The 23294-nt window shown below is 45.2% G+C and overlaps 2 long non-coding RNA genes across 2 annotated transcripts; one reads left to right on the top strand and one right to left on the bottom strand.

Moving 5' to 3' along the window:
• Window positions 1-10: 10 nt before the first annotated feature.
• LOC128107310 (uncharacterized) lies at window positions 11-22583 on the top strand. The gene is made up of 3 exons (XR_008217040.1): window positions 11-361; window positions 20208-20673; window positions 21080-22583. It is a non-coding gene; the product is annotated as an uncharacterized LOC128107310 (long non-coding RNA).
• Window positions 9768-19292, bottom strand: LOC128107311 (uncharacterized). Its single transcript, XR_008217041.1, has 2 exons — window positions 19179-19292; window positions 9768-14740 (listed from the first exon to the last, which is right to left on the bottom strand). It is a non-coding gene; the product is annotated as an uncharacterized LOC128107311 (long non-coding RNA).
• Window positions 22584-23294: the final 711 nt, after the last annotated feature.

The following is a 23294-nucleotide window of genomic DNA, read 5'->3' as shown; positions in this document are numbered from 1 at the left end:
CAGGCCAGTGCTGCTGTATGGGTTAAATTTCTGAAAATTCCATCCCGCTTACCACTATACGAACTGCCTATCTTCTGGGGATGCTGCAGTCTGCTGCTGAGGATCTGGACCAGCACCATACAAAGTGGTTGTTTCTAGGGAAACCAACGGTGGGTTTTGCCAGCATGTCAACAGGCTTTGTGATCTGAAAGAGGCTGGAGGGAAGGGAAGCGAGGGCAGAGTCACTGAGCTGGAGCGGTGAGATCCGGGAGGGGGCTGCCTGCCAGGCCGGCTGTGAAAGAAGAGGACAGCGCTGAAAGTAGGCTATTGCACTTGGCAGATTCGGAGAAACGACGCGGCAGAATCCTAATTGTAGTGGACGGTGAGAAAGAACCAGCATAGACTGCATTTGCACAGAGCATGCTGTAGAGCCCATAAAGAGGGGGTGGGGGAGGGCTGGCTTTCTGGAAGAAAGGAATCTTCCCTTCTTTTGCTCCCTTCTTCTTCCCCTTCCCTCCCTCCCTAAGTTCATGTGCTGAGGATAAAGATACCTCTGAGCAGAAAAGACTGAGGTCAAAGGAAGAGGGGTGACTGACTAGCCAAGCTCCGGAGAAAGGATGCGGGATCCAGGGAGGGGCGGTGAGACCTCAGCCCGCAGGAGGCAGGGCATCTTTTGTGATAGCCCAGTTGTTGTTGAGGGTGTGGGTAGGTGGGGCAGCAGCAGAGGGAGGCGGGGACCTGGGGTTTCTATCTTCCCTGTGGAGCGGGAGGCGGGCCACGGGCCACCGGATGAAGGTGAGCACTGAGTGCGACTCAGCCTGGACAGGAGGATGGCCCAGGCTGATGTAGAGAGTGGGAATGGCCCTTTGCAAATGTCCCAAATAGAAGGACAGACAGAGCGAGCTTCTTGACTGACTGCAGCGGGAAGTCACCGCCTTCTGCAGTACAGAAGAGGCCAGGGCTAGTTTCAGCACAGCGCCCCACAGTTACAGTGATGCTTGGGGGGAGGGGGGGATTGCCCATGACTCCCTGTTGCATTGGCTTTTGCTCTCAGGCCTACTGCCCAGTCCCTGGCTCAGCCTCTGAAGACCAAGAACAGCAGTCCCTCCTGCCTGGTGGTATTGTTTTTCAAAGCTTTAGTTCGTGGTTAGCTATGGTGTGAAGATACCAAATGGAACGTTCCAGAAATAATTCAATGCTTTCATTTAAACTTTAATATAACATTATTGTAATTATTTTATATTCTTAGTTTTTGCTAATACTTTGCCTCTAACAGGTGGCAATTCTCCTGCCTCAGCCTCCTGAAGTGCTGGGATTACCGGCATGTGCTAACATGCCCTTCTTAAATTTTAAATTAAACTTTATACAAGGTCCATTACTATTTATGGTTTCAGGGATCTGTGAATAAGGGGAGACTATAGCACAGTTAGAAATAAGGGATCAGGCAAAGACCTGTACCTCACCAAAGCACAGAACAAGGATTTACATGGTTCTTATTGGTCAGCCCTTGGGGCATGTGATCACCTCTGAGCCAATCGAAGTTGGGATTTCCGGAAGTGACCGAGCAAGACCTGGTCACAGGTTCCATCCCTCAGCCCTGTGCTAGGCCACACTCAAGCCATTTTCTTAGAACCCCAAAGAAGATGTAGGGAAGGTAAGGGATAAAGCAAGCTGCCATCATCAGAACAAAGGATGCCTGGGTTCTTAGTGAGTGTGAAGGACTTAGGGTGCTGCACAGTTTGAAAAGGCCCTGTGGAGACCTAGAAGAGGAGGAAATGCTTAAATATGACTGGAGGGCTCTGATGAGGGCCTTACGGGTAGATAGTACAGACACATGGTTGAGTTAATCAGCACCATTTTTGAGGCCTTTTAGTTTTATTTTTAAAAGCACTTAGTAGCCAACCCTGGCATGTGAGTGGAGAGAGTAGAAACGTTAGTAGAAATAGACCCACTGCCCTACAAAGGTCTGGCTGGATGGGGATGTCCAACAGGGGATCCTGAACCTGTGGCAAGGGGAGCAGACACTATCTGCAGCTCCCACACAGGTAAATGGACTCCAGAGAAAAATGAATGGCTTGGAAGGATCGTTTAGTGTGGCCCGGGCAGGAGGAGGGGCCTTGCATGGAAGAGTCTAAAACCTTCTTGAATTTGTTGTGTTCAGGTTAATCATGTTCAACTAAGCCAGCCTTTGAAAGAGATGGCTGTGGAGGCTGGCACATGATCTGCCCCAAATCCGCTCTCGGTTTAATTTTATGTTGCTCCCCTTGGTTTCTGATCTCTGTCTCCCTCCCCCAAGCTTCTGTTTTTGTTGTTCACTTTCTACAGTAACCCCAGCTTCTTCTCTACAAATCTGTATTTGAGTCGGAGGGAACCCTGAACCTGGTGAAACAGGCCCGCAATGTCAAATAAACCCACAGACCAGCATCTGGGAACATACCCTCTGAGTGTAGAGATGGAGTCTATTATGCATGGCAGTAACAAGGGGGAAGCAAGATGGTGTGTATTCTGTAAGTCAGTATTTGCACGTGTTCTAAAATGTATAGCAGATTACACCACCTATCTCATGAGAGATTTTTAATTGCAGTTTCCTAGGACAGCTCTTAACTATGTGGCTAGGAAAACAATTTTTCTGCAAGAACAGCGGCTTGCTCCAGCATTCTTATTCATGCCATGGTTCTCGACCTGTGGGTCATGACCCCTTTGGAGGTCTTATATCAGATGTCTTGCATATCAGATATTTACATTACAATTAATAACAGTGGTACCATTATAGTTATGAAGTAGCAATGAAATAATTTTGTGGTTGGGGGTCACCACAATATGAAAAACTGTATTAAAGGGTGGGAGCATTAGGAAGGTTGAGAACCACCAGTTGAGAGAATCGAGAGGGGAAAAAAAAAAATCAGTCCTCAAGCTCCCTCTTCATCACTTTAAGCTCTCACCATTGAAACGTTAAATAGTTCCATACACTGAAAAGTTTCGAGAAGAATGTAATAGACATCTGGCTCCCACACCCAAGATTAGAATGTGAGTTGGTCTTCATACTTGTGTCTAAGCTCTGTTGAGCAAAGGTTTACAGGTACAGTGCCTAGCTCGGCCATCTAGAGTTCAATGTCATGGCCACCACATTCCTGTCTTTACTGCACTCCAGGGATACCCTATCCTGAAGCCATGCATCCTTCCCGTCCATCCATTGTATTAGTTAGGGTCCTTTAGAGGAATACAACCAACAGAATGAACGTATTTTAAAAGGGATTTCTTAGAGTGGCTTACAGGCTATAATCCGGCTAGTCCAACAATGGCTGTCTCCTGATCAAAAGACCAAGAATCCAGTAGTTGTTCAGTCCACAAGGCTGGATGTCTCAGCTGCTCTTCAGACTATGTTGGAATCCTGAAGAAGTAGGCTCTAATACCAGTGAAGGAATGTGTCAGTAGCGTTAGAGATAAACTTTCCGATGAGAATGAGGTTCTCCCATGTGAGCAAGACACATCCAATCCATGCCCTGACTTTAGTCACGGTCCAGTGCAGAGTATATCCTGTATCCAGCCCTTTGAATTGCTGAACCACTTTAACCCCTCCTTAGCTGTTCTGCACCCATGAACTGTGTGAAACTCAATGTGATTATAGTTGGTATTAGCAACTGGGTTGAAAGAACTTGTGTTTGTCGATGGCTACAAGTTCCAAGGGAATGATGAATATGTGGTGAGTGGAAACTGAAAAAATGTCAATATAGCGTGATTTATTGTCATTCAGTAAATCCCAACATGGTGGAAATATACAGCCACGTCGATGCTGCTAACAGCTCTCTCACTACAGCTTTTCTGGAGGTCTTATTTGAAACACACACACTTTGCAGGCGCATTACCAGTCATCTAAAGAGGCAGCTGCTCTTCTTTTCCATTCTCTACAAGCACACGAGATTGCCCCTAAAAGTACTCGCCTCGCAGCTAATATATTGGATGTGCATGAGTGCCTCCCAGAATCATTTGTGGGAAGCAGGATAAATGAATCAAGGAGTACATAAGTAGATGATTATAGCAAGAATATATGGGTAAGATAAGCTCATCAAATACATTGTATCCATTAGAGAAGTCTTCGCTGACACTAATTCATGGCAGGGCATGTTTCTCTTTCATAAATAATGTGCTTTATAGTTTCTTAACATTGGCATTTTCCAGTGAAGAACCAAACTCAGCCCTCTATTCCCTGACCACTGCAAAGTTCAGTGATCAAGATCAAATATTGTCATGCCTCCTTTTCCTGATCAGAATATTAATATACTTATCAAAAGGACAATCTATGAGCTTGCTAATATCCAGTGATTAGAGGCAGGGGTGAAAGCTGATGGAAGTCTGACACAATGAAAACAATCCACTTGTCAATGGATCCCCTTTTAGAAAAAAGATCAGACTTGTGAATGCCTTAATCTGCCTGCTAAAAGATTGTATGTAAATCATATGCAAATTATCCCCACTGCTGACAGTGACTAACAGCATTTATTGTATCCCACATGCTCAGCTAAGAATTGTGGGGAGTGACGAGTCCTCTAGTAGTATTTTGGGATCTAACTCTCTCAATGGCTTTGAATGAAAAGGACATTTAAGTGTCTTGTGCCGATGAACCTTTTGTGTTCTGTTGGAGTCTTTTCCCACTTCATTTTAATCACAACTTCACTTCTTTATAAATATCATTTTTTTTCACTATTAAGAAAGCTACATGTCCTACAATGTAGGAGGTATTTTAAGTGCTTTTCTCCCACACTCTACTGTTCTACCTAGACTCTGTGTATACACAAATTGGTTTGACAATATTTAACGACTTGACAGAATAAAATAGATTCTTGCAAAAAAATGTTTAAAGAAAAAAAAATGAGTCAAACTAGAAATTCTTCCTGTCTGTTCTACCGTTATTCTGGTTGTCGATGCTGCTGTTTTCTGACTTACTGAACAATGAAGTAGGAACTAAATGAATTTAAAAACCCTACTTAAATTGTTTTCAGATGGATGGATTTTCCTACCCTCCACATGCTGCGCACTCTTGGTGTGATTTCATCTCATGCATTTTCAAAGCATACTGGGTGTCGGCAGATGGCCCAGCTGGTAGGCTGAGACTGGCGGTCACTGGGCCTGCAGGAACTGGCCTGTTGCTTTACACTTCCAGCCCGATGTACTTGTTTCTCTTTACTGCCCAAATCACACTGTAAGATTTAAAATACAAGGGGACCTTCCAGCGGGATGGGACACACCGTAATCCCAGTACTTGAGGAGTAAAGGTAAAAGCTACACAGAGAAATCCTGTCCAAAAAAAGAAAAAGAGAAAAGAATCAAAGAAAAAAAAGAGAAAAGAAAAGGAAAGAAAAAGAAAGAAAAGAATCCAGGGCTAGGAATGTAGTTCAGTGTAAAGTGATTCTCCAGTGTCCCCAAGACTCTGGGTTCCTTCCCCAGCACCACAGACAGGCAGACAACCACTAAATAAATGGAAAATCACCTCAGAATTTACTCACTTGATAACACCTGGTATTTTTCTCCCAGAGAATTTGTCCTTGAGGGGACCCTTCACATGGCTACCTCTGACAACTTCTTTACCCACTTAATAAAAATATACTGTTTGTCCATAAGCATACACATTTGAGATACAGATGAAACCCAAAGACCCACTAGGTTTAGTACAGGGCTTTCAACCTCAGCCCTGACACTATTTTGAAGCGAGGATCCCTTGCTATGTTGGTCTTTCCTGGCCACTGTGAGATGTTCAGTAGCATCCTTGGCCTCCATCAATTAGCACCCCAACCCAGCTGTGAAAGCAAAAATGTCTGGAGGCATCCCCAAGTCTCCCTTGGGGACTGGAGGCTTGGCAAAATCTGCCCAGTTGATGAGCACTGGCTCATTTTCTCTTATCTGAGAAAAACAGTGATGGTTTTGTGGTCCCGGAAGGAAAGAGGAATGTGGACTCACGTGGCAGAAGAGCCAGCTTCTGAGGAAGACATGTGGCCTTCTTCAACTCTCCCTCAGAATGAAGGCAATCAGGTGGGGACTGGAAGCCCACACTCAGGTGTTTGAGACCAACCAGGAGGAGGTCATCACTCTGCTGTGTCAGGTTCTGGGTCTGAACCCAGTCCACTGAGGAAGGAAATACACATGTGTGTCAGTTACTTTTCTGTTGCTGTGAAGAGACACGACGGCCAAGGCTTGTAAAAGAACGTATTTAATTGGGGGATGGCTTACTGTTCCAGAGGGTGAGTCCATGGCCATCGTGGTGGGGAGCATGGTGGCATGAAGGCACGGCCCTGGAGCAGTAGCTGAGAGCTCACATCTGGTCCACAAGCAGGAGGCACAGAAAGAGCTAGGCTCAGCCTGGCATGGGCTTTTGAAACCTCAAACCCCGCCTCCAGTGACACATCTCCTCCAATAAGGCCACACCTAATTCTTTCAGAACAATCCCACTAACTAGAGACCAAGCATTTGAATGTATGAGCCTGTGGGGACCATACTCATTCAAACCACTAGAGTATGCTTTATAGATGATGAAACTGAGGTCCAGATAGAATAAGTAACCTGCTTTTATCCAAGATGCAGACTGACACATTGGTGGATGAAGCTTAGTTCTATTTTTTACTGTCACACTGAGAGGAGTTGTATATGCCCAGGCCTTCAGGTAGGAGCAGGGCGCAGCTGAAGAGGTACGCCACACACACTCACTGCTGGTGGGGGTGGAGTCTGTGGTGGAGGGTTTTATTCTGCCAGGAAGCTAGGCCTCTTGTTGATTGCTCAGAGGATGCCAAGGCTACATGCTCTGGTTTACTTCCTATGGCAGATGGAAGCTGCTGACCCCACACTTTTAATATTCTTGTTAAACTTCTCCCAAGGCATGATGGGATAGAAACAGCAGCCATCTGATACAGGCAAGCAGTAGCATATATAGGGAACTGAACAAATCAGGCCTTAGAGTCAGAAGCCCCAGAGATCTAGAAGTGGGAGGGACTTTTTACTTCTTACATGGGTGTTCTCTTATTTTTGTTTTTGTTGTTGTTTTGTTTGTTTGTTTCTCTTCATCTCTGAGGAAAGTACCAGAGAGATGCAGTCAGAAAAAACTGAAAGGCTTTAGGTCCAAGTTGACTGTGTGTTCTTAGCCCGTGTCTGTGCAGGGCACAAAGCTGAGGGCGGGGACTGGATTTCTTGGGAGAATCCAGTGAGATCTTTAAATTTTCTCTTGCAAGGAAAGCAGAAGAGATGAGGTTGATCATGGTGAGGAAAACCCTGGAAGAGCTAAGGTGTCTGATGAGGGGGTCCACACCTTCTGCGTGTTGTGTACCGTGAGTCCTCCCTATTGACTCCTCGTGAAGCCTTGAGTAAAACATCCATGTCCCATCACCGTCCGGTGCCAGGTACTCATCACTGCGACTGAGTTCCCCAACAAGTAGCTTGAGAGAAGAAGGATACTCTGACTCATAAACCTAGAGGGTGCAGTCCACAAGAATGGAAAGTTGTGGTAATGGGAGTGTGTGATAGGACTCCTCGCCTCTAGGTGCTTGGCCAGGAAGCAGGGTGTCCATGGAAGGCAGGCTGTTTGTGACTTTCAATGTCCATCTCAGTGACTCCTTCTTACTGCTGGGTAGGTGATGTCCTCTGCCAGGTATCTGAGCTCAGAGAAGTGACGCATCTTTCCCACAACTCAGAAGTTCGCAGCCGAGGGGAGCTCACAGTCCATTGGGATGGACGACAACTGAGTGCCTCTACTCCCTCTACCACAGTCCCTACCGAGGAAGAAGCCGGTCTGGAAAGCCACTCTGTCCTCAGGGTCCCCACAGGACACAGGGAGGTCCCATGGAGGGGAGCAACGAGGATCTGTTAAGTCTCCCTACCCTTCCAAAGCCAGGCCCTGGGAGAAAGGAGCACCTCTGTATGCCTGGATCTTGTGCAGCATCCTGGGATTCCTCTGGAGTCTGAGCAGACACGGCGTTGGCTAAGGCCTGTTCTCAGGATGATATGGAATTCTCCAGAAGGGAAAAAAGCAAGGCTTTACATGACTGCTGCTGTATCTATCGCTTCAGATGAAATCTGCTTAGGACTACTGAGTGAAGCTTATCAATCAATGTATCTTAGCCCTGGCTCTTACTGCCATGCTTGGGCATGCAGCTGAATACGTTCTGAGAGAGGTTTTTTGACTTACAGTGGAGGTTATGTCCTGCAAACCCACTGCAGGCTGAAAGTATCACAAGTCAAAACTGCACTGAATTTTCAAAACCTGTGGAGCATCCGACCTATCTCAGCAACACAGCGTATTCTAGAACAGCAGCTGTGTGCTTGTGAATGTGGGGCTGGCTGAGCGCTGTGGCTGCTGCCGCCGCCTCCTGGCATCAAGACAGGATCAGACTGTTCAGGAAAAGAACCACATCCAAAAATCCAAATCCAGGGCCTAGTGGGTAAACGTGCTTGCTGCCAAACCCGATGGCCTGAGTTCAATCCCTGGGACCTACATGGTGGAGGAAGAGAACTGAATCCCGAAAAGCTGTCCTTTGAGCTCCACAGGTGTGTCATGAAATGCACTTGCTTTCCCACACACAAAATAAATAAGGATGTAATTTTTAAAAATCTGTGTGTCTGTCTGAACAGTTTCTTCCCACTGGCATACAAAGAACTGTAGATTGGACCTCAGTAAATCAGAGACCATTCGTACTTCAGTGTCAACCACTGGTACCAAGGAGAAGTTCATGGTAAAGTATCATGTTCAGAAGGACCCAGAGGGGTGCCACCATTCTCAGCTACTAAAGTTAAAAATATATAAAGTAAAGAAGAATCAAAGGCTGACTCCAGTCTGGGCTTGGAGACTCAAGTTCTGGGGCAGAAACAGAAAGTGTCACCCATTCTCCACACCAGGTAGACCATGAGCCACTAGGCAGGAGTCAAGTTGAAGAACTAAGAGCAAGAATCCAGTGCACACTCTCTCTGTGCCACTGAGAAGTATGACACACTGTAAGAACCTTCCCAGGGACTGGTTACTGTGCACTCTGGAAAGGGAGAATTAAAGATTAATCAGCAACCATTTGTACTCAAAGGAAAGAGAGTCTGCACATTGATTCAAGTGTGTGTGTGTGTGTGTGTGTGTGTGTGTGTGTGTGTGTACTGTAGATATTAGAATATATACTAGCATTTTTCTACATGTGTAGGCTCTAATGACAACTATAAACAAATCCTTGCTCAGTGGAGAGTATATCTTTATGGTGTTGCTGTGTGGATGTGGATGTGAATAGGTACATATTTATCAAGTTGGCTCTGTTTGACCTCATCCTGATAGCTAATAAAGTACTGGTAAACTGCTATTCTTCAAATAATATGTAATTAGTCACATTGGTCAGATGCGGTACCTCACATCTGTAATCTCAGGATCCAGGAGTCTGAGGAGGGAGGATTGCTGCAAGTTTGAGGCCATTGTGAGTGATATAATGGGCTCCAGGCAAGCCTAGGCTATGGAATGAGGCCTTGTCTCAATGATGATGATCATGGCGATGATAATGATGATGATGTTGATGGTGGTGATGATAATGATGATGGTGGTGATGATGATGATGATGGTGGTGATGATAATGATGGTGGTGATGATAATGATGATGGTGTCGAGTGTGAGATCTAGAGCATTCTATTTGGCCGTATGAGCTTGCTGCAAGGCACAAAAGCACTGTGTTGTAATTAGAGGAGCTATCCCCTTCTGTGCTCTTGTTTGGACTGATTTAGTGATTGTCTTAGTTAGGGTTTCCAGTGTACGATGAAAAGCTATAACCAAAAAGCAATTGAATGAATGAAAAGATTTATTTGACTTACACTTCCATATCATTGTTCATCTTCAGAGGAATTCAAGACAGGAACTCGAACAGGGCAAGAGCCTGGAGGCAGGACCTGATGCAGAAGTCATAGAGGAGTGCTGCTTACTGGCTTGCTCCTCATGGCTTGCTCATCCTGCTTTCTTATAGAACCCAGGACCACTAGCCCAGGGATAGAATCACCCACCATGGGCTGGGCCCTTCCCCATCAATCACTCATTAAGAAAATGTCTTACAGCTGGATATTATGGAGACATTTTCTCAATTGAGGCTCCCTCCTCTCAGATGACTTTAGCTTGTGTCAGGTTAACATAAAACTAGCCAACACAGTGATTTTGATGTTCATGGAGGATTCTGCTGCAGAAAGGAGGCTTCCCTCCAGAGTGTGTTCAAATGAGGGTGACTTACAAACAAGAGGGTTCTGAATGCAGGGACCTTTTGAGTTTGGATAAGACCTTAAGGTATAGTGTCAATCCCAAAGGTGAGAATAAGACCACTATCACAATTTGAGCCAAATTTGAAGTAAGCTTGATTTTTTTGTTGGGGTACACTCAAGAGCTGGTTAGAGACTGCCTCCTAAGTCGGGCTAAAGAGAGCAGCAGTGAATCCATTTCTGGGGCCCCTTTTAAGGAGTAAAACCACGAGTAGTTTTACAGAAGAGAGACAATGGGGCAGTAAGGAAATATAGAAAAATTTTCAAAAAAATCATGTGGTCACCATGTGATTAGGAAGGGTTCAGGGAAGGTCATGGAGTGTAAGGGTATTCTCAAAAACAAGTCGAAGTCATGAGTTGGGGAGGGTCAGGTTCAACTCAGTAAATAGAAACTTACTTTTAACAATACATTATAATGGAGTCAGGCAGGTTCCTCATTCCCCCCTTGACTTGTGTTTCCCTGTCAAATCTTTGATAGGGGGATGTCTTAATAATATCATCGAGCAGCAATGATTCTAGAATTGTGTATGTGGTGGGTGATCAAGTTAGTGACGCACTAGAGGGCACAGGGCCTGATTATGGTAATTAGTAGAAATAGTATTAGGTGGCCAATGAAGGGGGAGAAACATCTTAGCCATATTGGCCAGTCTCAATTTGTTTGAGAGATTCTGCCTATTTCTTTATGTAGATCATCAATTTGGTTGTCAATAGTATGAGAGAATCAGAGATATTGAAACAGCACATTCCAGTAAATTGTTGACAACCAGGATTATGTTTAAGTAATAGGTAACCTGTAGTAGCTCTATTTTGAAGAACAGTTATTCTCAGTTCTCCCATTTCTTGATTCATTTCTGCTAATATTTCTACTGTAATATTAGTAGTTTTTGAAATTAGACAGGCTGTTTTAGAAACCTCTCTTTGTGGTCCAACAACATGTCCTGGGACAGGTAACAGAAAGGCTGGGGTAGCAGCAACTGTAGTGGGATCTAATAGATGTGAGGAATCATCACACTTTTCAGGAAGAGCTCTTGTAGTTCTATTAACAGATTGTAAAGATTTGCTGAGTAAAATAGGTAGAACATAGCCAATCTCACAAAAACCCTTATATCCTCCTGGGAGTGCAGAATAAGAATTATTTTCACAGAAAAATCCTAAGGGCAATTGCTTACAGGGGTGTGGGGGTGTGTGGGGGTGTGAGGATGTGATGAGAAGTGGAATTACAATAAGAAGGGACATGTGTGCAATCAAAACATAGACAGAGGAGGAAAGAGACATTATCAACAGGAACATCAGTCACAGCTTTTAAATCATTAGAGGGGGCATGTTCCAGTTTGTCCTCTGTTATCATTGTATAATTTTCAGAAGAAACCTCTATTCCATACAAATTTCTTTTTAAGAGCCAGGGAATAGAGGGATCTCCTCTGATACAGAAGGAGTTTTCTTGTTGGCTTTTTAGTGCTAGATGGACCCAGAGATTGTATTCCACATTATTAGTTACAGACTGGGTTACTCTGGGCATGTTAAATTCAATTGAAGTGATTAGCGAATCCTCCCTTCCCCTTCTTACTTTAGCATACCTGTAATTTCCATTATCAGAACCCTTTAAAGAATATTTGATTATTCTAAGTCTGTGTTATTACACTGGGATTGGCCAGTTAGATTAGTCCATCCCAGGTATCCTCTATCCATCTGGCTAAAGACTGTTCCCCTTCTTTTGTCCAAACTATGGGACCTGGGGGATAAAAGCACTCTTTTGCATGGCAAGACAACATCAGAGTGTTTCCTATGATAGAGTGCCTCTTATTTCCCCCTGTCAAGATGCACTTAGGTTCTGTCTGTAAAGGTTGAAAATAAAACAACAAAACTGTTAGTCATTGGGCAATCGTGATGCAAATTTCAACAGGAAGAACACAAAGTTATACTAGGCAGTCAAACCTTAAAAAGTTTGATTTTTACCAGTTCTTTTTCAGTCATTGTCCACCTCTGGGGGTTGGGCTCCTCTTCTGTGAGTTCCTCGGGTGCCTTCTTGAAGTGTGAGTGATGAATCCAGGCAGAAATACTAGTGACTTTAATAGCAGTAGGAGTCCAGAGAATCGTGATGTAAGGAATCCTTTCCATCTAGACTCAAGCTGGTCAGTTTTGAAGTGGTGGACTAATACAGCATGGGCTGGAGTGGGTGATCAGGTGGGTGGTACCCAGCAGGTTGAGCAGCCGGAACCTGAGGGAGAATCTTATCCAAAGTTAATTTCATTCCTTTTAAGGACTCAGAGATTGGAGTGAGGCAATCTGATAATAGTCCGGCATGTAGCCAAGAGATCATGGGTGGTGGTCACCCATAGACTATTTCATATGGGTTGAACTTTTCTTGATAGGGGATACATCAGACTCTGAGAAGGGCATAAGGCAAGAGGTCAACCCATTTACTACCAGTTTCAAGAGTATATTTAGTTAAAATCTCCTTTAAATTTCCATTCGTTCTCTCTACTTTTCCTGAACTCTGAGGGTGATACATACAATGAAGTTTCCAATTTATGTTAAGAGTTTTAGAGAGCAATTAAGATAACTCAACTGTGAAGGCCAGGCTGTTGTCAGATCCCAGAGATATGTGGAGGCCAAATCTGGGAATAATTTCCATTATGAATTTCTTAGCTATCACTTGGGCTGTTTCTTGTCGAGTCCACCTCGACCAGCAAGGAAGACACAACACCAGGCTCTTCTCCAAGCAGTTTATTCAGAAACCTTGAACAATCTTCTGACCCCGGGGAAAGCCATCTTCTCACTCCGGGGAAAGCCAGCCCACGCCCTTTATAGCCACTGGGCAACCAACCCCGTAGTGCCACGTGGACAATGCCGATAGGGTCAGACATACGCAAGCAAGCCAGATTCCACGCCCAAGCCAAATAAGGAGCTGTTTATCCCAGAGAACACCTGCCATCGGGAAGGCGGAAGCCGGACACCGGCGCCATCTTTGAGGCGCGGCTGTGCACGGCTCTCTACAGTTTCTATTCTGGATGGAAAGGCCTCTACCCAGTCTGTGACAGTATCAACAATGACCAGCAGATATTTGTAGCCTTTACAATTCTGGCTTGACTTCAGTGAAGTCCAATTCCCAAAATTCACTGGGTACTACTCTACCTTGACTCCATTGACCTGTGGGAAGTATGTCCTTCTTTGCATTTACCTGGGCACAGGTCAGGCAGTGGTCTGAAATGCTCTGCTCTGAAGTTTCTTTCAGTATCCAGGTGGCCAGACATGGAGGGGGAGATGAGTTCTGAGATCTTCAGGTGACAAGTTCATGGCATGATGCAAGACAGTTGGCCCAGTACCTTTGGCATGCACATTCTTCCATCAGGCAAGATCCATCATTCATTGCAGCTCTCCTGAGCCCCCAAGTCAGAATGTGACTTAATCTCTTCTGGATTGTACTCAGGAATATCTTCATTATAGCAGAGTAGGGGCTCTGGGACCGCAGATAGTTCCAGGACAGTCTAGGGTTTGGGTTCCCCAAGAGCATCCTCTTTTGGCAACTTGATCTGCATGGCTGTTATCTTGAGTTTGGGGATTTTTGTCTTTTTGATATCCTGTCCAATGAATTATGGCTAGTTCAGTTGGTAGACAGATGGCCTCCAGCAATTAGACAATTTCATTTTTATTTTTGATAGTCTTTCCCTCTGAGATAAGTAAGCCCCCTCTGTTTATATATCTGTCCATGAACATGAGCCATGGAAAAAGCATATCAGCTGTCTGTGTAGATGTTTACCTTTTTTCCTCCAGCCCATCTTAAAGCCTGTGTCAGAGCAATTATTTCTGCTCTCTGGGCAGATGTGCCCCTCAGCAAGGCTTGTGCCCAAATGACCTCCTTCTGGACTATGACTACTGCCACCCCCACATATGTGGTTCCTTCTTGAATGAAGCTGCTGCCATCCATATAGAGACCTCCATATCTCTGGTAGTGAGAGGAATGTCTATCAGGTCAGGTCACATATTTGGATGATGTCCAGCATCTCTAGGCATTCATGGATGTACTCCTCAGGGTCATCAACTGGCAGCAGGGATTAATGGCCAGTGATTTATCAAAAGTCGGTCTGTTCTTATCTAAAAGAAGGGATTGGTACTGGGTCAGATGGGCATTAGACATCCACCAGTTGGTGGCATCTCTCAGCAGAGCTTCCACAGCGTGTGGAGCTGTTACAGTTAGGATCTGTCCCAACATGAGTTTATCAGCTTCTTCTACAAGAATTTCAGTGACTATGATAGCTTTTAAACACGGGGGCCACCCAGAGGCTACAGGATTCAGTCTCTTTGAGATGTAAGCTATGGGCCTTTTCCAGGGACTCGGGGTCTGAGTCAGGACTCCCTTGGCAATGTCCTTTTTTTCATGGACATAAAGATGAAAGGGCTTGGAGATACCAGGGAGAGTTAATGCAGGGTCTTGTACCAGGATCTCTTTTAAGTTCTTACACGGCCTGTTCATGTTCCTCAGTCCATTCCAGAGGGGGGTTGCCTGCAGCTGTAGCAGAGTACAAATGTTTGACAATTTCAGCAAACCCAGGTATCCAAAGACAGCAATATCCAACAGCTCCCAGAAATTCCCTAACTTGTTTCCTGGTGGTTGGAGTTGGAATTTGTAGTACGGCTGCTATGCCGGCCTGGGACAATAGTCTTTTCCCTTCTCAGTTCATATCCCAAGTAAGTAACTTGGAGAGAGCAAATGTGGGCTTTCCTTTTAGAAACTCTGTAGCCTAACTGGGCTAGAGTTTCCAAAAGTCCCCTGGTGGCTCTCAGACAGTCCTCTTCATCTTTAGCAGCCAATAACAAATCATCTACATATTGAAGCAAAGTTACTTCAGGGAACTTACTACAGAAGAGACTTATATCCTGGTCGAGTGCCTTATCAAAGATGGTGGGAGTTTTTGACCCCTTGAGGCAGTCTGGTCCAGGTTAGTTATCCTGATATTCAGAATCAGCCCATTCAAATGCAAAGATGGGCTGACCTAATTTTGACAGAGGAAAGGAGAAGAATGCATCTTTTTTTGTTTGTTTGTTTTGTTTTGTTTTTCAAGACAGGATTTCTCTGTGTAGTTTTGGTGCCTATGCTGAATCTCACTCTGTAGACCAGGCTGGCCTCGGACTCACAGAGATCCACCTGGCTCTGCCTCCCGAGGGATTAAAGGCATGCATCACCACCGCCCAGCTAAGAATGCATCTTTTAAGTCCAACACAATGTAAACTTTATGTTCTGGTGGTAAGAAATTGAGCAAAGCATAGGGACTTGGGACAGTTGGGTAAATGGACGCTACCCTCTTGTTCACTTCCCTCAAGTCTTGTCCTGGTTTATAGTCTCGAGTTCCAGGCTTTTGGACAGGCAACAAGAGGACATTCCAGGCTGACTAGCAAGGAATAAGTATGCCTGCTTCAAGGATGTGAATCTTAATCCTTTCCCTGGCTTCTGAACTGATGGGGTGTTGCTTGACTCGAATGGGCATTGCCCCAGATATTAGTTGCACTATGATGGGTGGCACGTTTGGCCAAGCCAGGAGGCTTGTCCTCTGCCCAAACTGTAGGAGTTTCCTGGGTCAGCAACTTTTTCCATTCCTCTTCCAGGGAATGGGTTGGATTCTGGAGGGGCAGCTATTCCTCACTTTTTGGGCAGGTTATAGTTAAATCAGGGCCTCCCAATTGCAACCTAGGAGAGCCTCCTGAGAATGATATTGTTGCCTGGAGCTTGTTCAAGAGGTCCCACCCCAGTTAAAAGGTAGAAACACTCAGGAATAACAATGAAACAATGAGTCACTGCCCTTCGTCCTAGGTTAACAGTCCAGTCAGTGGTCCATTTGTATTCTTTGACATCCCTTGTTAACCCCTGAACTTCCATTGTTTGGTTGGTAAGGGGGCCCTGAGGCTCTTGTAATGCCAAATGAGTAGCCCCTGAAATTTTGCAGGTTGGCACCCTATGGTGAAGTTTACAATAGGCTTCTGGGGGCCTAGTTCAAAGGAGCCTCAGCCTCACTAATCCTGTAGCCAGGATTGGCTTGCGTTTGGAGGTCTGTTTCTGGCATGGACAGTCAGTTTTTCCAATGACCTATTTCCTTACAGGAGGCACATTGGTCCTTTTGTAAAGGTCTCCTCCTTTTATCATGGTGTGCATGGCCAGAGTTGAGAGTATCTGATGCTTCAGTGCAACCATGGTGGCATGCCCCATCTTCTTTATCAGAAGATCTTCAAAAACCTTCTGTGCTATCTCCCATAGATCTCACCTGTTCTTTCCTGCAAACCCATCTATCTTTTGTATCTTTCTACATATGTCAGGGGCCAATTGAGTAACAAAGACCAGGTTAATCGCGTTGAGATTTGCCAGGTACTTTGGGTCAATAGGAGTGTATAGCCAATAGGTGTCCAGGAGATGCTCCAGGAAAGCTGAAGGCAATTCACCTGGGCTGTGTTTCACATCTGTTACCTCAGATAAGTTAGTGGGCTTTTGGGCTGCCCATGTCATCCCTTCAAGGAGAATCTGGTGGTATTCGTTGAGTGACCTCCTGCTTCTCTCTGTGCTACAGTCCCACTGGGGTCTCCTTCTTGGCAGAGAGCATGGTCAATCACCTCTGCCCTCTGGTCACCAGCCATTGAAGCTCTTCTGGGGAGTGCTTCAACTGCTTTCATGAGAATTCGTTCCCCTTCTTCAGCAGTGAAGAGGGTATGGAGAGTCTACTGAGAGTCATCCCATGTGGAGAGATGATTGAAAAGGACAGACTCAATTAGGGAAATTAAGGAATCGGGTCTAGGGTTGAGAGGGGGGTTCTGGTTCTTCCAGTTGTAGAGATCTGTGTGGAGAAAGGGACACACAGGTAGCAATTGTCAGGAAATGACTGTCAGGGCGTGAGGACTGAAGGAGGAGCCACCCCAGAATCGGGATCAGAGGGGAAGTTGGGAGGGCCATATGGGGCTCTCCGGCAGGTGTGGGGAGGGGGAAAGGAAGAGGGAGGTAGGAAAGAGCTGAAGGTGGGAGTAGGCAGAGGTAGGGAAGAACTAGATGGTGGAGTAGGGGTGGGTACAGATGGGGTCGCAAAGTGAGGCCTTTGGTGGGGACTGGGGTGGCAAAGTGGATGTTGAGGTGAGGAGGGGAGAAGAGGATGAAGATGGTTATACGGAGGGAGGAGGGATTCTTCCTCCTGTGAGCCCTGCAGAACAGTTTTCAGAGGGAGATCATTGGTCTCTGCTACAGGCCCTTGAAGGGTCCATCTGCTGACAACCAGGGCACGGCCCCCTTGCCCATTGAGGACCATATAGACCTTCATCAGGGGACAGGTTGGAAGTCACTTCAGCCTGAGGCAAGATGTATCCAATCTGATCTGGGTGGTTGGGCTTACCGAGGGTGACATGCACCACTGCCCAGGCTATCTGAGAATCAAAAGTACCCTGGGAGAGCCAGTCAGCCCTGAATGTGGACCGCTCAGTTTCACAGAATGTTCAGAGGTGACTCTTGGTGCTAGGAGAATCATAATCCTCCTTAACTATAGCAGGGTAAGATTTACCAAAATTCTTTAGGACACAGGTTAGAGGGCAGTCAGGCTTGCTAGTCTTATTAACCTTACTATTCATTAGTTCAGTTGCCCCAAGTCCAAAACAAACCAATCAACACAGAAAGCATAAAAGACAGAAAGAGTACAGTAAAAATGAAGGCAAGATAAGACAAGATGTAAAAAGACAAGGCAAACAGGACATAAAAACAGACCACCAACCTCAGGTGGGCAGTGCAACGTCTCACTTTTTGCCCTGGACAGGAGAATATTGGGGTCCTGTTGAACCCCCTCCACATCCAATATAGGGATCCCACAAAGCAGAAGCAGACTGTAACTCACCAGAAGGCCTCCATAGATGCTTGCTGAATTTCTCAGCACACTGAAGGCAATCTCAGAACCCTGGAACCTCTCAAGGCATGTGCCTCCTAAGGCAGTCCCCCAGCCCCACCCCCAGGAGTTCTGGAGGGAAGGTCTGGGTTTAGAATTTGGGTGGGTGGTCTGCATCTCACTGGGGCATCCAGAAAATGTTAATCTCAACAGTGAGAATAAGACCATTACCACAGTTTGAGTCAAATTTGAAGCAAGCTTGAATTTTTTTATTGGGGTACACCCAAGAGCTGGCCAGATAATGCCTCCTAAGGTGAATTAAAGAGAGCAGCAGTGAATCCATTCCTTGGGTCCCTTTTAAGGAGAAAATCATAAGTAGTTTTTACTGAAGAGAGACAATGGGGCAATAAGGAACTACAGGGAAAATACTAAAACAACAACAACAACAAACAAAATAAAACTATCATGTGTTCACCCATGTGATTAGGAAGGGTGCAGGGAGGGTCAGGGAATGTAAGGATATCTTCAAAAACAAGTCAAGGTCACAGGTTGGTGACAGTCAGGTTCCAGGAAGCAGAGGAAGCTCAGTAACTAGAAACTTTTAACAATACAGCATAATGGCTCCTGCCTTCAAAACGGAGTCAGGCAGGTTTCTCAATCGGAAGGAGTGCCTGAAGGTGCTAGCATTCCCGCAATAGAGCTGAAAGTATACAGGAGTGATTCACTCACAGCCAAAGATTTCTCAGAGACGGATTGTCTATCTTCCTGTTCCCAAAGTTGGGAAGTAATCCAGAGATGCTGAAATCAGAATCTGCATGCACGTAATGAGCTTCCCTTCCGTAAAACTAGTTTCTTTCCCCCCTCTCCATCCCTTCCCACCATCCCTACGCCTCCCAGTCCCAGATCCTTCCCCTCCCATCCTTCTTCCTTCTTCCCTCTCTTGTCTTTTTTTTTTTTTTATCTGTTTACTTTTTCTGTGGTGGCAGGGATCCACTCATCTTGACTGTATATTCTGTGTGTACTGGAGATCAAATCTGTGATCAGGCAAACACTCCAACCCTGAGGTACCTTCGGATTCTTTCCTGAAGTTCTTTATCCTACCTTGTTTCCAAGGAAGCACGCTGGACTTTAGAACTACTTCACCACAATGTGCAGTCATTTCCCCAAGGCTGTTTGCAAAGCTGACTGTGCACTTGGCAAACCAGAATTTGATCGTAAAAACACTAATCAGGCAGGCAGATGTCACTCTACCAGGTTCCTTATCACAAGCTTGCACAGACACACAGACACACACACACACACACACACACACACACACACACACACACACACACACACACAAATGGTAAGGGAGGGGCAGGGGTGGAACCTATACTCACTCCCTGCTTTTCTGTCTTGCCTCTGAAGATTCACTGGTTCCAGCCACTGCCCCCTCTGCATTTATACCCTGAAGGTAGCATTGTGTAAGCTCAGCCCCAGGGCAGGGGACAATTTTCACGAATTGTTTACAGTGCTCTAATTTTTACAGTCTCTTAAAGGGCCTGTGTGCATGCTGATTGCAGAAGGTAATATTTCCAGCATCAGTAACCATGGTAATGAATCATCCTCCTCAGAATGAGTGCCAGCTGCACGGAGTGTCTAGCTAGTAGCACCCTGGTGTTCCACTAATGAGTGGTTTCATTAGCTATGGAAGGAAGGACATTTCCACTTCTTCACATCTTTGCATGTTTTGTTAAAGGCTCCTCCTTGGAAGCAACATTTGGAAAAAAAAATTAATCCCATTTGGCAAAACCTTGATCCCCAAAGGGAAGCATTCCTTGGTCTAGAAATTGGAGCGTGCAGGAACATCCCTTTGAAGCCTGCCCGGCTGCTCTGCCATAGCCCGCTCTAGCCCCAGCTTCCCTAGCCCCTCTTCCTTTTCTCCATAGAAAACACTCCATCAGCATTTTCCTTTGACGGTATAGGAGTTTAAATATTTTAAAGACTTATGCTATGAATAATTTAAGATAAATAAAGCAAGCCTCTAAACTCCTTTTGAATTATATAACAGGAGCTTTGAAGTGTGTTAGCATTCTGTCTTACCAGATTTCATTTTTTTTTTTTTTTTTTTTTTTTTTTTTTTGTGGGAAGACTGAAGTGGGAATGAAGTCACGCTATCCTTTATCTGATGATGAAGCTGAGAGGCTGAGCATCTGAGCCTCACAGAGATAAGAGCCTGAAGTCACGGATGATGCTCCTTGTGTGGGGGAGAAGACTCCAGATCACTGCTGCCAGTACAGTAGGGAAGGGAACTCGATATCCAGAGGAAGGAATATCGATATCCAGTTAAGATGGACATCCTCACACAGATTTGCCCATAGGAAGGCTGAAGGAAGTGTCTTCTCTGCCATTGTGTGCAGTGTGCTCATTTCTTTAAGCCTTCTGAGGACCCTAGGATGTAGCTATCGTTTCCACCCCACAGAGGAGAAGACAAGCACAGAGGTAACAGACCCAAGGTTACCTACCTCAGTGTCAGACTTCTCATTCAGGGAATCTGAACAGAGCCTTTCTTGTCAACCTATATGCTATGATGGAAGAAAGCTCAAAGGAGGGCAAGGTTTGTTTGTTTCTTTCTTTCTTTGAGAAAAAAAATATTACTGCATTTTTCTTTCCTTTTTTTTTTAAATTTGCTTTAAAGTTTTTATTTAGCGGGAGCATGGGGAGCTGTAGGTGTGTGGGTACGTGTGTACCATGCCATGTGTGGGGGTGGGGGTTTGAAGGTGTGTGGGTACATGTGTACCATGCCATACATGTAGAATCCAGAGAACAATGCGTAGAAATCTGTTCTCTCTTTCCAACATGTGGGTCTCTGTGATATCACCCAGGTCATCGGGTTTGTCTTGGCAGCGCGTGCCTTAACCAGCTGAGCCATCTGCTAGCCCGAGGGCATAGTTTCCAATCTCAGCCTGGGCTTCTGCCATTTGTCTCATATACGTTTCTTTTCTGTCCTACATTTCAAATAGCACCTGCCTCACAGAGAGCCTGGGAGGACCGCCTTAGAAGATGCACATATGAGCTCATAACACCTGCCTCACAGAATGACTGGGAGGACCGCATTAGAAGATGCACACATGAGACTATAGCACCTGCTTCACAGAAAGCCTGGGAGGACCACACTAGAAAACACACATACGGTGAGCTTCACATACACTCTGATGTGCCGAGTGAGTGTATGGAGATGGCAGCCACGACTGTTTATGGAAAAACAGGACAATAGCAAAACAGCAAATTCTACAGAAAATTAAATTAGCAATTACAAAATTATTCACATTTCTCAGAGTTATGCGAACAAGAACTCATGTATTTCAAATTATTCATAGTTAACTAGATTATACATTCAAAAACATTTGTTCATGATCAACTATGAGGCACCATTTTATTTTGAAGAATTTTGCATTGGCATATTTTTGTTCTTGCTTTTATTTTTTGAGACAACATCCCGTGCAGCCCAGACTGGCCTTGATTCTGCTGCTCCTGCCTCCTGAGGACTTGATTACAGGCATATCACACTATACCCAACTCTGACATTGCTATTCGAAAATAAACATTCTTTTCAAAGAATTGAACATATATCACCAAAGGAGGTCAGGTGTTAATTCCTTTATATCACTTTCTAAACACCTCAGAGAGACACTGGAACAGACAGAACCTGATCAGCAAAGTGAGTCCCTTGTGGGAGAAAAATGAAGGTAAGTAAGGACAATGGCAGTCAAGACCTTGGCATTTAAGACAGGATGGGAAAGAATTATCTTAACCGCTAAACTTATATTAAATGGAAAATTCCAGAAATAGACATCTCATACATCTTAAATTGCATGGTAGCCCAAATAGCATTTTTTTTGATTGTTGTTTTTTTTTTGGGGGGGTGGGGTGGGGTTTGAGACAGGGTTTCTCTGTATAGTTTTGGTGCCTGTCCTGGAACTCACTCTGTAGACCAGGCTGGCCTTGAACTCACAGAGATCCTCCTGGCTCTGCCTCCCGAGTGCTGGGATTAAAGGCGCACATGCCACCACCATCCGGCTCCCAAATAGCATTTTCAAACCCCACACTGTCCTTCCTGTCTTGCCTGGGATGGACAGTGAATCGTCCTGTCCAGTGTCTCCATGCTGTGTATGACACCTGGTCATTTCCGTTACTAGACCCACTGCTGGAGTATTGAGACAGGAACTAGCTTCCCTTAGGCAGTAAGGACAGGGTTGATGGTGGATCATGAGCTGCTTATGTGGCATTCACGACCCAACCCTGGAACAGGCAAATAACTATCGAACTGGTCAAGATATGTGGGCTCCTTACTGGTTTGGCTCATAATGCACTAAAAAAAAAATGACCAATCACAATACAGATCACCCAGTCTTCATCCACTTGCTACCATAAGACCCACGAAGGGCCACAGGGAAGACTGTATGTGCCTGTCATACTCAGGAGTTTTCTCACTTTTCCTTAATAAACCCGTATTTGCTTGGCTCACTCCTTGTCTGTGTTTCCTTATTCTGGGACATGAGGCAATGCATTTGGAAGCCACTGGCTTGGGTGGCTTTGGTGGCAGTTGAGTTTCCAGAACCCTAGTCCCCTGAGTCAAGTCCACCAAGAGCCTGGAAAAGCTCTCCTGAACTCAACTCACATCATCATGGCAGTCCTTATGTTAAGTATTATCTTGCTTAATGATGGTGAGAGGCTGGCAAGATGTCTGAGTGGATAAAGATGCTTGCCACCAAGGCTGATAGCCTGAGTTAGTATGTGTGGCCACATAATAATACACACACAGAGAAAGAGAGAGAGAGAGAGAGAGAGAGAGAGAGAGAGAGAGAGAGAGAGAGAGAGAGAGACAGAGAGACAGAGAAATGTAAGCTCTATTGTTTGAATTCAACCCCCAGAATCCACATGATGGAAGAGAAAACCTGACTCCTGCAAGTTGTCCTCTGCTCTCTACACCAGTGCTGGACATTGCTCCCCTCCACATAATATAATACACAAAATAATGAATAATTGTAAAAATCTCTAATAACGGTGTCAAAGCTCAAGACTATTGATGCTGGCAATTACCTTGCAGCATACTGTTTCAATTGTCTATTGTGTAATTGTTGCTAATCCCATCCTGTGCCTAATTTATACACTGTCTTTATCATGGGCATGTACTACAGGAGAAAAGAGGGTGTAGGTGAGATGTGGCTCCACCTT

This window comes from Peromyscus californicus, unplaced genomic scaffold, assembly GCF_007827085.1.
Source record: "Peromyscus californicus insignis strain IS unplaced genomic scaffold, ASM782708v3 Scaffold_12__1_contigs__length_115047231, whole genome shotgun sequence".
Lineage (NCBI taxonomy): Eukaryota > Metazoa > Chordata > Mammalia > Rodentia > Cricetidae > Peromyscus > Peromyscus californicus.
Note: the sequence above shows the minus strand (reverse complement) of the source record. Positions and strands in the feature narration are given on the sequence as shown.